Below are 14,340 nucleotides of genomic sequence, written 5' to 3'. Positions count from 1 at the left end.
ATCATTCATTTATACTTTAAACATTAGTTTAATTAATGCTTTTATTCTAATATATTTTATTTTAAACAACCTGTTTAAATGTCAGAATAAAATCTCTAAAACTTTTTACCTTATATATTATTTTTTTCTTATTTCAGACTTTGAGATTATTGAACTTTGTTTTTCAGTTTTTTACTTTAAAATGTTTTTTACTGATGAACAAAATGAGTAAAATAATTCAAATGATGTAAATTAATGATGGAGATGTTTCAGTTTGGTTTGGTAAAGATTCAGATTGTTTTATTTCTCATTTCTGATTCTCATCTTTACATCCAGAATGAAATGTTGTTCCTCCAGAGTCGAGCCACAAACACTGACAAGTTCAAATCATCATTAATGACCAAATCTAAGAAATGACTGATTGTAGAAAAGCAAATCTAGATGAAATGAATGAAAGTGAGGTTTGCAGCAGCAGCAGGTTCCTCAGCTTTGTCCTGAAGCTGTGGTTCTGTTGGGCCGGGTCAGAGAGGAACCGTCCTCTTCAGTCTGACAGCTGTCAGTCGGTTGGAGCCTCGTCTCTGTGATGATGCTTCATCAGGTCACGTCTCCTTAGGAAATAATGGCCTCCATTGGCTTTCAGCAGCTTTAATAAGAACCCAAGGCCATTAATGAAAACTGAGTGGTTCTGATCCAGTTACCAAGTCGGGTCTCCAGCTGATGATCAGGAACCAGCAGAAATAGCTCAACTCATCCAGGCTGATAGAAAACTTTGAGTTTCTTTATTGATCAAATGTTCTGGTTCTGCTGGTTTGGACTCTTTAAACCAGTTTGACTGGATCAGATGTTAGAATCAGTTCATCATGTTTCTTTTACATTCAGGGAAATTAATTTTCTACATTTTTATTATTTATTTGTTCATGTTTCAGTTTTAACCTGCATCCTGTTGGCTTCAGCTCACATCTTTTATTCTTTATTCAGATTGAGGGCTGCAGTTTGTCAGAGACCAGCTGGACTTCTCTGTTCTCAGCTCTGAAGTCCAACCGACCCATCTGACAGAACTGGACTGACGAACCAACCTGGGATTCTGGATGAAGGAGCTCTGTGGTTTTCTACAGACTGAAGGCTGCAGACTGGAGACATTGAAGTATGTAATTATATAATTATTGATATTTCTGTGAATAATTATATATAATTGATCATAAATCAAATTAATTTCTTCTGTTCTAATAAATATTTTCTGAGTTTGTTCCTGGACTTGGATCCAGAGTTTAATTTAGTCCCTCTGTGTAACTGAGTTGGACCTGCTGATCTGAGGTCAGAACAGGACAGCATTCGGACCCCCAGTGTGTAGAAATCCCCCTCATGTGAAGCAGGTCAAAGGTCATTCAACCCAGTCTAGAAAAGTGAATTCCTGGAATCTGACAGGAACAAATCAATAATCAATGATTGATGCTTCAACACTTTGATCAGAACCTGGAATGATTTTACTGACTAAAATCCTCCAACACAACATGACCCAGTACCAGGTTCTGGTTCTGGTTCTGAAGTCAGCAGGTCTTTATTGAAGCAGCAGCTTGTTGGCATTAATATTGATGAGAATCTTTAACTGGTTCTGTTGGACTGGTTAACCTGCATCCTGTTGGCTTCAGCTCACATCTTTTATTCTTTATTCAGATTGGACTGCAGTTTGTCAGAGACCAGCTGGACTTCTCTGTTCTCAGCTCTGAAGTCCAACCCGACCCACTTGACAGAACTGGACCTGATCACAACCAAACTGGGAGATTCTGGAGTGAAGGAGCTCTGTGGTTTTCTACAGACTGAAGGCTGCAGACTGGAGACATTGGGGTATGTAATTATATAATTATTGATATTTCTGTGAATAATTATATATAATTGATCATAAATCAAATTAATTTCTTCTGTTCTAATAAATATTTTCTGAGTTTGTTCCTGGACTTGGATCCAGAGTTTAATTTAGTCCCTCTGTGTAACTGAGTTGGACCTGCTGATCTGAGGTCAGAACAGGACAGCATTCGGACCCCCAGTGTGTAGAAATCCCCCTCATGTGAAGCAGGTCAAAGGTCATTCAACCCAGTCTAGAAAAGTGAATTCCTGGAATCTGACAGGAACTAATCAATAATCAATGATTGATGCTTCAACACTTTGATCAGAACCTGGAATGATTTTACTGACTAAAATCCTCCAACACAACATGACCCAGTACCAGGTTCTGGTTCTGGTTCTGGTTCTGAAGTCAGCAGGTCTTTATTGAAGCAGCAGCTTGTTGGCATTAATATTGATGAGAATCTTTAACTGGTTCTGTTGGACTGGTTAACCTGCATCCTGTTGGCTTCAGCTCACATCTTTTATTCTTTATTCAGATTGAGGTGCTGCAGTTTGTCAGAGACCAGCTGGACTTCTCTGTTCTCAGCTCTGAAGTCCAAACCGACCCATCTGACAGAACTGGACCTGATCAGCACCAACCTGGAAGGTTCTGGACTGAAGGAGCTCTGTGGTTTTCTACAGACTGAAGGCTGCAGACTGGAGACATTGGAGTATGTAATCATATAATTATTGATATTTCTGTGAATAATTATATATAATTGATCATAAATCAAATTAATTTCTTCTGTTCTAATAAATATTTTCTGAGTTTGTTCCTGGACTTGGATCCAGAGTTTAATTTAGTTCCTCTGTGTAACTGAGTTGGACCTGCTGATCTGAGGTCAGAACAGGACAGCATTCGGACCCCCAGTGTGTAGAAATCCCCCTCATGTGAAGCAGGTCAAAGGTCATTCAACCCAGTCTAGAAAAGTGAATTCCTGGAATCTGACAGGAACTAATCAATAATCAATGATTGATGCTTCAACACTTTGATCAGAACCTGGAATGATTTTACTGACTAAAATCCTCCAACACAACATGACCCAGTACCAGGTTCTGGTTCTGGTTCTGGTTCTGAAGTCAGCAGGTCTTTATTGAAGCAGCAGCTTGTTGGCATTAATATTGATGAGAATCTTTAACTGGTTCTGTTGGACTGGTTAACCTGCATCCTGTTGGCTTCAGCTCACATCTTTTATTCTTTATTCAGATTGGATCACTGCAGTTTGTCAGAGACCAGCTGGACTTCTCTGTTCTCAGCTCTGAAGTCCAACCCGACCCGTCTGACAAAGCTGGACCTGGGCAGAACCAACCTGGAAGGTTTTGGACTGAAGAAGCTCTGTGGTTTTCTACAGACTGAAGGCTGCAGACTGGAGACATTGATGTATGTAATCATATAATTATTGATATTTCTGTGAATAATTATATATAATTGATCATAAATCAAATTAATTTCTTCTGTTCTAATAAATATTTTCTGAGTTTGTTCCTGGACTTGGATCCAGAGTTTAATTTAGTTCCTCTGTGTAACTGAGTTGGACCTGCTGATCTGAGGTCAGAACAGGACAGCATTCGGACCCCCAGTGTGTAGAAATCCCCCTCATGTGAAGCAGGTCAAAGGTCATTCAACCCAGTCTAGAAAAGTGAATTCCTGGAATCTGACAGGAACTAATCAATAATCAATGATTGATGCTTCAACACTTTGATCAGAACCTGGAATGATTTTACTGACTAAAATCCTCCAACACAACATGACCCAGTACCAGGTTCTGGTTCTGGTTCTGGTTCTGAAGTCAGCAGGTCTTTATTGAAGCAGCAGCTTGTTGGCATTAATATTGATGAGAATCTTTAACTGGTTCTGTTGGACTGGTTAACCTGCATCCTGTTGGCTTCAGCTCACATCTTTTATTCTTTATTCAGATTGTGGTTCTGCAGTTTGTCAAAGATCAGCTGTGATTATTTGGCCTCAACTCTGAAGTCCAACCCGACCCGTCTGACAGAACTGAACCTGAGATACAACAACCTGAAGGATTCAGATGTTCAGCAGCTGAAGAATCTTGTAAAGACTTTAGAGTAAGTAAATGTTTGTAGTGAGTCCAGCTGCTGTCAGCATATTGAACTAAACCCAGTTAGCATCAAAGCAAAGATCCAGTGTTCCCAGTAAAGCTGCAGCTTCTCAGTGGGAGGAGAATGGTTCAGGCTTCCTGATTGGACACAGAGACAGCAATCAGCCAATCAGAGGAGCAGCAGCTTGCTGTGTTCCTGCGTTTGTGTTGGTGTGAAGATGAGTGTTGTTGCTGTGTCCATGTCTCCAGGAAGTCCAGCTGGACTCCAGCGTCCAGCCGTCCAACATGTCTAGAGACAGTGGTCCTCATCCATCAAACTGTGGCAGCAGCAGATCTGATCTCAGATCTGTTTGTTCTCTCAGTTCAACAGGAAACAACTGATCAGGTTCATCTTGGTCACAGCTCTGAGATCAGTCTGACTGCAGCCTGGAAACCATCTAGTGGATGTGCTGCGTCACTGACTGCTGCTGGAGAGAGGCTGGAAACACTCACTGATCTGCTCTCTCCTTCCTTCTTCTCTCTGCAGGATCTGATCTCTGTGAAGTAGAAAATGGTCTCAGTGTCCTGCTGATCCTCAGAGGCTGAAGCTGCAGCAGTTTGAGTCTAAAGAGACTCTGACTGGATCATGATGATGACCTCTGACCTCCAAGGTTTTCCTCCCGTTTATTTTCTCGTGTCTGTCATTTAGTGTCTGATATTGTTTGTCTCTTTGGATCAATAAAGATCCAATTCAAACTGGGCTCCATTTAGAGGCTTCATGGAGTTTTGATCTGAACTGGATTCAACTGGAAAGTTGATCTTTTTTCTCTCTGATTCATTTTCATCCTGGAACCAGAAATGGTCTGAGAATGGAAACATGGGAATCATTTTCAGTTCAGCTTTGAAGCCATGAAAGACACTTCAAACCTCTTTTCTCTGCTGCTTCTTCCTTCTGCTGACATGAAAATGTTCCTCAAAGCTCCACAGATAAAAAGATGCTTTACTGGAAACTGCAGAGAAACTTCAGCTTCCATCACAGAAACCAGTTTAACCAGTTTAGAACTGGATGTCCTACAGAAACTCTGATCTTAGAGCAGTTTTCAGGAACATGTGGAACCTGAAAAAAAAAAGATTTTATATATTTTATGTTCATTGTAAAAGCTAAATCTTGAAGTTTTACGTCATCATGATTCTCAGCTTTAATTTCTCAGTTTGTTTTGGTTTTTACTTTTTTAACTCCATATTTCATGTTTTGAGTTTTCTAGAGAACTTCAGGCTCTTTACTGTGATTTACTGATTTATTTCAAACCTCAGAGAATCACTGGGATAATGTGCTGATTGGTTCATGTTTGATTTTCATCATTTTCTAATGCAATGTGGGTTGCTGGATGTTTAATGACCAAATAAAGTTTTTAAAAATCTTTGTGTATTTTATGCAGCTGACTGTGTACACATATAATAACTAAACCTTCATTTTAATCCTCCAGGCCATTTTTGCTGTATTTTAAGTTTTCACATTTAGTTTCACAGCTTAAATTAGTAAAAGCAGAAACATCTCAAGTTGATTTCAGCTTTAAGCTACTAATTTAGCCAGCAGTTTATTTTTGCAGTATTCAGACTGAAGATGTTTTTTTAATAAAACAGATGAGAATCAATCTTTTCAATCAAAACTCGATTAATTAACACTAGGATAGCTCAGTTTTCGAGTCCTGCCTACATCGGCTTACCAGGGCCAAAAGGCCTAAATCTCCACCCTGACGACTCTGATGGCTCAAATTAGCATCCCTTCTTCAATTGTAAATGTGGTCGTTGACCGTCAGGCCAGAAGGTAGGAGTGTGAATAGTCCATGTTGGGGGTGGGTATCTATGATACCTGCAGGAGATCAGGTCTCCTGTAGGTAGTGCTCTTCAGTTTAGTTTTGAAGCATACATGAAGTGTTTTTGGAGAGATGTGACCTTTTGCAGCTGATCCATGATGTTGTGCTGCATTATCCAGGTCATTTTGCCAAATGTACATAGAGTTTGCAAAACATAGAATCTGTTTCAAAAAATATGCAAAGGTTTTTCTAAAAGAAATTAGTAATGTTTCTCTTTGAAATAAAGCTAAGAGGGTTTTAAAATGACAGTTTAGAAATAAACTAACCAAATTAATTGTGTTGATCCACCTCAAAAAAATCATGCAAAAAGTGTAAGCAAAAGAGATCTGGGAGACTTTGCACATGCAAATTTGCATGCAGCCTTTTGTGCTGTGGAGGATAAATAGGTGACTGCTTCACCTATTTAGTTCACAAGAACTAATGGCATTTATTTCAGTCATAATCTTGCGGGGGGTGACCAAGGTTCCATCACTATGTGACAGCTGGTCAGCAAACCTGGCAAACATGATTGACATGGCAGCACTGAATGCACATGTGCTTTATCAGGCATGCATTGGGGTGCAGGAGAGACGGGTGGACTTCCTGGTTGAGCTTGCAAAAGAGTTCGGTAACTCTCATGTGAGTGAGAAGAAGGCACACAAGGAGAAACTGCTTCGGCAACAACCTTCCACACCCCAGCTCAGGCAAAGGGCGAAGTGTCAGGTCAACCATCGATGCAGGATGCGTGTCCTGAGGCCAAAACATCATCAGTGACCCCTCACACCCCCACCATGGACTGTTCTCCCTGCTGCCCTCTGGAAAGAGGTTCTGCAGCATCCGGTGCAGGCCCACCTGGTTCCGAAACAGCTTTTTCCTACTTGCCATCAGACTGCTGAACTCTTAACTGGACTGCACTCAAAAACTGGTCTCCACTTTATACCTTGCACATATACAGAGCTAAATAACTTCTATTTTACTGTCAGTCCTGCACTTTATATTTTATATTTAGATTTATATTCATATTTTATACTGTTGAAAATGACAACAAAGTCAGTCGAAGTCGAAGTCTAAGGAACAATTGTGCAACTGTGAGATGCGTTGAGGCCATTACCAGGGTACTGATAAGGTAATGGCCCTATTTACTGAACAAAAGCACCTGCTAGATAAAATCCTTCAGGCCAGTTGGACTATCGAAGCCGAAATAGGTATACGTCAAAGTGGACTAACTCAAGCCATTCTAGTTTAAATCAGCCATTGAATTAGAATAATAACTTGTATAAAACTGCCATTTCTGTCTGGTTAATGGTGCAGCAGATCCTGCAGGGGGCGCTCTGGGGCCTCAGTGTTCAGGTCGGTTACAGTCTCATCTCCCAGACTCCTGAATCTTCTGGTTCCTTCCTGAAATGATTTCCTGCAATAAAATGTTGGTTGGAAATGAGCAGAAAACTGAGAAAAACCTGAAAAAGTTCAAAACTGACCTAAAGTTTTACAGCTCAACTCATACAAAGGAAAACATGAAAATAAAGGTGTTTATTGTCACCTGGAAGGAGGCGGAGCCTCAGCTGGGTCAGGGGGCGGAGCCTCAGCAGGGTCAGGGGGCGGAGCCTCAGGTGTGTCAGCTCTAGTCAGGTTTGGATCAGAACCGGTTCAGACTCCATGCAGCAGCAGAGCAGAGTCTGTATATTTTTGTTATTTAATAAATTATCTTAAGAAAACGAAATTGATAGAAAGGATATAAGGTTTCTTTTCTTTTTCTTTTTTTGAGGGTTTGGGGGAAAATATATGTAGCATCCCGATCCACACTCCATTCCAGTTCATGGCGGTAATGCACATCAATAAGTTGCTTGCCAACCGCCAGAAAAGAAGAAGAAGAAGAAGAGCAGCGTCTGGATCAGGTGAGTGTTCACTTCTTGTTTTGCTGATGTTTTATTTACAATGTTTCAATGTGAAATTAATCCACAGCATAAACAACTAAGCAGGTGTAAGTGAACCAGGGTGTGATATTATTTAAAACAATGTGGTTGCAAGGAAGTAAATTTGGTAAGACTTTATTTGAAGGGGTGCAAGAAAAAAGAACATAGGATTCTTTATAAATGTTGAATTAGGTTTGAATTAGGTCCGCTGTATTTTATATTTCTGTTTTTTTGTAAATGTTTTTGTAGCGATCTGGACAGGTAATGTCCTGTTCTGCAGTGCCGGGGGGCCAGACGGGTGTAAAGATAATTTTCTGGACCCGGACTCAGACCTCAGAGACGCAGAGTGATGGATCCTCTGGGGAGTCAGAGGCAGGAGGCTTAAATGAAGTGAGCTCTGCTACGTGAGCGCTGAGGATTAGAACAAGCAGAAACTATTATTAGTGGTTTATTGTGTTGCTGAGCAGAAACTTGGTGCAGCTTTGGCTATTTTATAAAAGTCTTTATAGATAAAACTGAATCTGATCAACTTGAAAATCTTTATTAATTTAATGAAATAGTCATGAAAAAAAATCTTGAAATGTTTAAACATAATAATCTTTAACTGAAATGTGAACTGGTTGTTATTTTCCATTTATTTCCTGGTAGTGATGATCAGACAGGATTCTTCTCATTAGCAACACACCTCTGCTGTGAGAGGGGGCGGAGCCTCAGGTGGGTCCGGTTCAAGTTCTGGAGAATCGGGTCCAGTTCGTTCCGACTCGGTTTGTGTGAACAGAAGGAGAAGCAAAGATCTGATCAGGTGAGTTTTAACTCCACATTCTTCTGGTTTTCCAGTCCTGACTGGGTTTTCTCTCTTTGAGCTGCTGGACAGAACCAGAACCAGAACTGGGCCTGGTTCTGGTTCTGGTTCTGGTTGTGATGCAGAGCTGCAGCACCTGGTTTCAATCAGGAACTCTGATTTTCTCTGAGTTTTCATCTGTAACCCAGACAACAAGCTGAGTTTGCTCCCAGTTTCATAGTGGAGTCAAACTGGTACCAGTAGGTTCTGAGTGTTTGTGGCCCGGCTGAGATATCTGGGTTCCTGATTGGTGGATGGAAAATATTTCAATATGAAGTCAATAATTTATTGATCAGAGAGGATTTCTCTGGGCTTTTATCAGTAGAAAATCCAGATTGAATCAGACATTTTGGATCAAATGCGTTACTTTATGGACTTTCTTTAATATGGAAAACTTGACCTCTTTCTGACCATCGCTCCATTTCTGAGTCTTTCTGGTTTTAAATGTTTGCTCATTAGAAAATCATAAAATTGTTGGTTGAATCACAGCAATAATTTCCACAGCTGTTTGCCAACTTGCTAGGAAAGTTGTTTTATGTATTTTATATTTGAGTCACTGAATACAATCACGGACATTTCAAATATCCATGTTTTTCCTTTACTCTGATTTTGTTTTAATGAGGAAAATCAAAGTCCCTGGTGAATTAATGAATGAAACGTATTCATACCCCTTTAAATTTCTCACTCTGTTTCATTGCAGCCATTTGCTAATCTCAGAAAAGTTCATATTATTTCTCATTAATGTATACTCAGCATCCCCTCTTGACAGAAAACATACAGAATTGTAGAAAGCTTTGTAAATTTATTAAAAAAAGAAAAACTGAAACATCACATGGTCATAAGTATTCAGACCTTTTGCTCAGTAGAAACCCCTTTTTAGCTTGTACAGCCATGAGTCTTCTTGGAAATGATGCAACTAGTTTTTCACAGCTGGATTTGGGGATCCTCTGCCATTCCTCCTTCAGAACCTCTCCAGTTCCATCGGGTCGGATGGTGAATGTTGGTCATAGAGTTGGATGCAGGCATGCATAACAAATCACATTTTACTTTAAATATATTTACATTTTTCAAGAGTACATTGCCAATATACTATTACAGAATTGTACAAATTGTCAATACATTCAAAATTTGCAGACAACATGCTTATGAAAATTAGTACAATGAAACAATAGGTACACTTTAGAGGAAATGTGAAAAATATTTAACCAAGGACAGAGTATTGTTTTAATTTAATATCACAGTATTCCAGTATTATTGCAAACATACTGACATTTCTCCTTCCTAAGAACAGTGAGGATCAACGGCAGAACATTCCCATTCACTGCACTTTACAGAAACCTACAAAAAAGAACATTTGTATTTTAAAGAGTACAGAAAAATGGCAAAGAAAAAAGTCTGACTTACAATTTTAAGACGTAGCGGACTCGCTATGCATGTGACATCATCAGAACTGATGATGATTGGGACCGGATGCCTGGGCTGGGAAAACATTTCTAGGTTACTTCTTTACCTGTTTATGTTAGAAGTAGAAAAATAGTCAGCAATATGATAGAATCAGTTGATGTTGAGGCATCAACTATGAAGCTGTTTTCAGTGAGGTCTTAAGGGAGACAATCTACCATCAAATCTTTCCATCCATGATCTGAACACGTTGATCCCTGCAGGGTGGTGAGGGGGGCCGGTGGGGCCCAGCTCCAGCTGTCACCAGACGAGAGGCGGGGTTCACCCTGGACAGGTCACCAGTCCATCGCAGGCACTGAAAGCTAACAATGAATAAAACGTATGAAAGAGAAATGATAAATTAACAAGGAGAATAAATGATGTCCAATTATTTTAAAATCAAATCATGTTTATTAATTGCAGTGATTTATAATTGCTGACGTCAGAGACTCAGAACCTGGTTTTAGAGGAAGAATTGAGCTGAATCAGGAAACTGAAGTATATTTTGAGGTTGTCAGTAACATTCCTCTGTGGGATCCAAAAGTCAAGATTCTGAGAGTAGCGTTGTTGTCTTGTAATAGGAAGGGCGTAGGTTCGATTCCATCTTCCTCTTGCCACATGTCAACATGCTTTGGCACCACTGTTTGTATATGTTGGACCTCCCAGCTGTGGTGTTTATCTGTATATGGCAGCCTGAGTCTGTTGAATGTGTAGGTCACTCATAGCACAAAGGCTTCAGCCTGGATGTATTATTGAGTTTTAAATATATAACAAGTTTTCAGACTCTACACTGGTTTCCAAAATATAAACTCTCCAGCTTTTATTTAGCAGCTGAACCAAAATCTGCAAAATAAAAATCCAACTGTTTTGTCAGTTGATCCGAATCTCCGACCGCAGAGTGTCCTTGCTTTAAATTCACTTAAATGGATCCATGATTAGCTGTAACAATTGATATTTGAGAAATATTTATTTTAGAGGTAAAAACAATACAGTAGGGGTTTTTTTAAAATAAATGTTAATAAAATATTGTCACATGGAGGCCAGATTTGCTCCATTAGGGCTGCAAAAATCCTTAAGAGGGCCACAAACGGCCCCCGGGCCACACCTTGGACACCCCTGCTATTAGCATTTCATGCTATGAGCTCAAAATCCAGGCAACAGAGGCGCTTTTCCACATTAGCTGCCCTTCAATTCACAAAATAATTACACAATTTCAAAACTAAATGTTCTTAATGGAAACACTGTGATTTAAAAAAGAAAGTTTTGCTGTTGGGGGCCGTATTGAATTTAGTTTATTTCTTAGTTTATTTGATTTGGTCTCAACAAATGGGTGGCAGAGCGCATCGTCTCGGTACGTAGCTGGTACATGTTTCTGTGTGTGACGAACGAAGGTGTCAAATCACAAAAGCCATAAAAGGCTGGGCAAGGTCAGAGTTCATCTGTTAAACTGGATGAAAATCAAGACAAGCTGGAGTTTAGACATTTTGAGCGTCTTTGTTCCTGCCACTTTACACCTGTCTTTTATTTCACTACACTAAACGCTGCTGCGGTACAAAGACCGGACAGAAATTGTGAGAAAATCCTCTGAATACCTTCAGAAAACCTGGAGAGCTATTGATCAAATCTAATGTAGAATACAATAAAACCTGCTGCCATTAGAAGGAAAGTTGGGAGAGCTTGAAAACTTCTGTAAAGTAAAATAAAAACCACTTAGAGGAGAACAGAAGCCAAACCAGAGTGATGTCATTATGTAATGTATCAGAAAAAACATTAATCTGCCAATAAATAAAAAAAACATCATTAATGTTTATGCATCTTTATTTTCCCTAGCTTTATAAGAAATTAATTAATGTAAGCTTAAAGGTTGATGGCTTATGGATTATGAAAAATACTTATTTTTGGGAAATTAATAATGAGAGGAAAGACGGTTAGTTTTAATTTAAACTAATTTAGTCTCTGGTAAAAAGCCAAAATGATGATGTCATTGCTTTTGAAGCGTCTGATTGGTTAATTCACAGCATCTGAATTAGTTGGAGGCAGATTAGTTCCATTATGTTTGTGCAACTATAATAAACTTTATCAAAAGTTCTTGTTAAGATGCTGCTGTGCTAAAATGGGCTGAAAGGCCACTCAGTCATTACTCTAAAAGCAACATAAGGCCAGATTACAGTTTATTTTGGTGGCTTTAATCGACTAAAGTACATTTTCTCAGTCTTGGTCTTATGGGAAGTTGTGAGGAAATGTAATAAAATGCTTATAAACTCACCCAGTTACACCAGTTTGGTCGGGAATGAGGAACTGGTGGAAGGAAATTCAAATTATTTGAACCAAGTTTGATATTTTAAAAGGGCAGTATTATTTAAAAGTGACTTTTTGTTATAGTGCTATTCCTTCATCAGAAACACACCTTGATTCTTTCATGCACGTTTGAGAAATTATTTAATCTCCACGGCAACCATTCAGCTGTCCAAAAACGTCTGGGTGGACGTAGCCCCGCCTCCGAGATGCAGCTCCTCCCACACTCAGCTCCTTCAGACTAGCCAGCAGCAGTTAGCAAACATTTGGTGAATCTGCTGAGCTGCTTCTCAGTTCAACGTTGGTAAAAACTGTTAAAGGGTTAATAGAGGAACCATGTTGTGATGACTTCCTGAAGGCGGAGTTTGAGAAAGAGCGGGAGTTTTTAAAGAGACAGAGACCCAATTTCAAGGTGTTAAATGACTAAGTCCAATTATGTAAGTTACATTTGATATATTTTGCATTTTTTTATAACTGATGCTAACATTATGTGCCTGTAAAAGACATAATACTGCTCCTTTCAAGGTGAATCAACCAAAAACTGAGGAAATGAGAAAAAAGAAATAATGTTCCTCAGTGACCTAAAACAGAGAAAGTTTAATCTGATTCATTTCAACCTGAGAAAAATAATATTTATCTCTTTTTTAGTGTAAATATCTTTTCAACCTCCTGAAGTGTTTAGTTGCATAATTCAAAGCAACCTGCCGTAACTCTGCGTTTCTCTCTGCTTCGATGTGTTTCTAGATGTTCTTTGACTCAAGCAGTTCTTTGTATTACAAATGCATCAAAGTTCATCGTGCAACTTAATTATAAGCTCTAGATAATAGTTTCTCTTCAGATTTTCAGCCGGTGTGAATATATACTGATGGTTTCAGCCGATCGTGACTCATCTCATCTCAAGCAGCCATTAAAGTCCAATTATTACTAAAAGAAGCACATAATCTGGTTGCTGCTGCTGCTAAACTGCAGAAGCTGCAGATGGTGAAAGGTGAAGCTGAGGTGAAGGCTGCTCTGTTTCTCTCTGTCGTCCCAGAGACACCATCGTTTCTCCTCTTCCTCCTCTTCCTCAGACATCGCTGCAACCGAAGGGGAAACGCAGCAGGAGGCCAGAGGAACATCAACAGTACGAGGGATTAAAGCGTCTTTGTGTCCTTTTTGCCAGCAGATGGCATCGAGGAACTCGTTCAGGAAGTTTTAGTCACTCTCGGTTTTCCAGGAAGTTTTTTTGCACAATTTTCCTCCGAGATAATTAGCAGGAAACAGCTGTCTCGATTTGGTGAGTCACAGTTTTTCACTCCAAATTCTGGGTTGTTTTTTATTCGGAGGGAGAGCTGCAAATATTTTTATCCACAGGAAATACCTGATAAATATGCTGAATGTAAAATTAGAGGAGAAAATCAGAGCGAAGCTGCAGCTTCTCTTCTCTGAATGGAGCTACAGCGACATCTGCTGGGTCTTAAAGGAATATTGGGAATTGCAGTATTTTGCACCAATGTTATGTTATTTTTTTCACATTTCTTCTATCGAATGTTGGTTCCTGGGTGTTTAATGAGACAATAAAGTTTTTAATAATGTTCTTTGTGTTTTTTCTATGTAGCTGTTTGTGTACAAATATAGTAACAGCACCTTTATTTTAGTCCTCCGTTATGTTTAGGTTTCTGTATTCAGATCAACAAAGAAATAAAGTATAAAATTAAAAACTTTCATCTTTATTTAGTAAAGACGGAAGCATCCTGTTCAGTTGATCTAGATTTTAAAGCTTCTAATTACTGCAGAAATTTATTTTGCGTTATTCAAACTGAAGATGTTTAAATAAAATACATGGAAACATTTTAATTAATCAATACAGTTTTTTTCCTTGAAAGCTTCTTTGTTAAGCTTCTTTAAACTAGAACTGTACTGTTATTATATTTTCCGGGGTTTTATTTTGAATGACGTCACAGGAAGTGTGTTTATAATTTTTACAGCTTAATCGTAGGTTCTCACTTCTATCTCACTGATTCCCAGTGAGATAAATGAAGGCAGATTCTTCTCCTGGGTTCATTTCAATGTTTTCTCTGTCAGTGTGAACTAGAAGCAGCTCCACAGAG

General features: G+C 39.1%; 2 long non-coding RNA genes across 2 annotated transcripts in view; both read left to right on the top strand.

Moving 5' to 3' along the window:
• The window catches only part of LOC116715975 (uncharacterized), a 4,686-nt gene extending 185 nt beyond the window's left edge, over positions 1–4,501 (top strand). Inside the window, exons 2-5 of the long non-coding RNA XR_004338311.1 lie at positions 2,361–2,534; positions 3,071–3,244; positions 3,781–3,933; positions 4,453–4,501. This is a non-coding gene — a long non-coding RNA (uncharacterized LOC116715975). The remainder of the gene's footprint in view (positions 1–2,360; positions 2,535–3,070; positions 3,245–3,780; positions 3,934–4,452) is intronic.
• Positions 4,502–8,373: 3,872 nt separating this feature from the next.
• LOC116715990 (uncharacterized) lies at positions 8,374–13,826 on the top strand. The gene is made up of 2 exons (XR_004338327.1): positions 8,374–8,476; positions 13,284–13,826. It is a non-coding gene; the product is annotated as an uncharacterized LOC116715990 (long non-coding RNA).
• The last annotated feature ends 514 nt before the right edge of the window (positions 13,827–14,340 follow it).

This window comes from Xiphophorus hellerii, chromosome 24 (assembly GCF_003331165.1).
Source record: "Xiphophorus hellerii strain 12219 chromosome 24, Xiphophorus_hellerii-4.1, whole genome shotgun sequence".
Classification (NCBI taxonomy): domain Eukaryota; kingdom Metazoa; phylum Chordata; class Actinopteri; order Cyprinodontiformes; family Poeciliidae; genus Xiphophorus; species Xiphophorus hellerii.
This window is presented reverse-complemented; position numbering and strand designations above follow the sequence as displayed.